Source organism: Fukomys damarensis, unplaced genomic scaffold (assembly GCF_012274545.1).
Source record: "Fukomys damarensis isolate Sample0158 unplaced genomic scaffold, DMR_v1.0_HiC HiC_scaffold_39, whole genome shotgun sequence".
Lineage (NCBI taxonomy): Eukaryota > Metazoa > Chordata > Mammalia > Rodentia > Bathyergidae > Fukomys > Fukomys damarensis.
Genome location: NW_022900951.1, coordinates 124,062,256 through 124,064,057, shown reverse-complemented (window position 1 = coordinate 124,064,057; position 1,802 = coordinate 124,062,256).

Below are 1,802 nucleotides of genomic sequence, written 5' to 3'. Positions count from 1 at the left end.
CTCTGGATAAAAATTTCTAATTTTCATTCTTTCATTCTCCCCTTTCCAGCTCCTTATCTTCAATAATACAACAATAAAGCTTTATTAATCTTTAGAGAGTCAACTCTAAATTTATTCTCAGAATTTTTTCTTGCAGTAGAGGATCTATAGGTGTTGCATTTATAGTTGTGGTACAGAAAAAGCTGTATGTAATATTTGTTAGTTTCATTCATAGGAAAATGGATGCACAGTGAGGATATACTTTTTTTTTTCATTGAGTTTATTGGTACATTTTAGGTATACAGTACAGTTACATTCATTACTGAGATCTTGTATCTTTACATGACAGGTCTTGGTTCTCATTTTTTCCCCTTGTCCCTGCCCTCCCTTCGTTGCCTCCTCCCCTCCCCATTTATAAACACTTCATTTCCATTTTTCCATTTTTTCATATTTTTTTTCTTTTCCCTTATTACCTTTCCCCTACCCTTCCCACTTTCCCTACATCTTTAGCCATTTTCTTCCTATTTCACATTGTCAATTATCTCATTAGGATCTTATGTACTATAATAGTTTATTCATACCAGAGAAACTATTTGGTATTTATATATGTGTGACTTATTTATTTCACTTAGGAGTATATCCTCAATATGTATCCATTTTCCTATGATGACTCTAATTTCTCATTTTTCATGGCTGAGTAGTATTCCATTTTATAGAAAAACCTCATCTTCTTTATCCAGTTTCCAACTGATGGGCAAATGGGCTGTTTCCAAGTTTTAGCTATTACAAACTGTGCCGCTATAAACATAGATGCACATATATCACTGTGATATGATTCTTTTAATTCTTTTGGAAAGATACCCAGCAGGGGGATGGCTAGGTCAAATGGAACCTCTAGTCCCAGCTCTTTGAGGTATCTCCATATTGATTTCCATAGTGGTTGCACCAGTCTGCTCTCCCACCAACAATGGAGAAGGGTTCCTTTCTCCCGATAACCCCGCCAACATTTGTTATTGTTTCATTTCTTGATAGCAGCCATTCTTTGTGGGGTGAGGTGGAATTTCAGTGTTGCTTTCATCTGCATCTCTCGAATGACCAGTGATGTGGAACATTTTTTCACATATTTGCTAGCTGCTTTTACTTCTTTGTCTGAGAATGTCTGCTCATTTCAGATGCCCATTTTTGAATCAGGTTTTCATATTTGGGGTGGTCCGCTTGTTTTGAGTTCTTTATATATTCTAGATAGTAGTCCTTTGTGTGAGGAGCAGCTGGTAAAAATTTTTTCCCACATTGTAGGTTGTCTCTTAGTTCTGTTGATGGTTTCTTTTGCAGTGCAGAAGCTTTTTAATAAGATGAGATCCCAGTTGTTGATTCTTCCTGCTAGCTCCCATGCTACTGAGGATTTGTTCATAAAGTCTTTTCCTATGCCAATGTCTTCAAGAATTCTGCCTAACTTATCTTCCAGCAAGTTCAGTGTTTATTTTTTAATATTTTGATCTTTAATCTACTTAGATTTTAATTTAGTGCATGATGAAAGATATGGGTCTAAGTTTTAATCTTTGGCATGTTGAAATCCAGTTTTTCCAGCACTATTTATTAAAGAGACTATCTTTCCTCCACTGATGATGGTTGGCTCCTTTGTCAAAGATGAGGTAGCTGAGTACATCTGGAGTTGTTTTTGTATCTTCCAGTTTGTTCCACTGATCTTGGGGGTATATTCTTAAGTGAAATAAATAAGTCACACATGTGTAAATACTGAATAGTTTCTCTGGTATGAAAAACTATAATTGTATATAAGATCCTAATGGTATAATTGACAATGT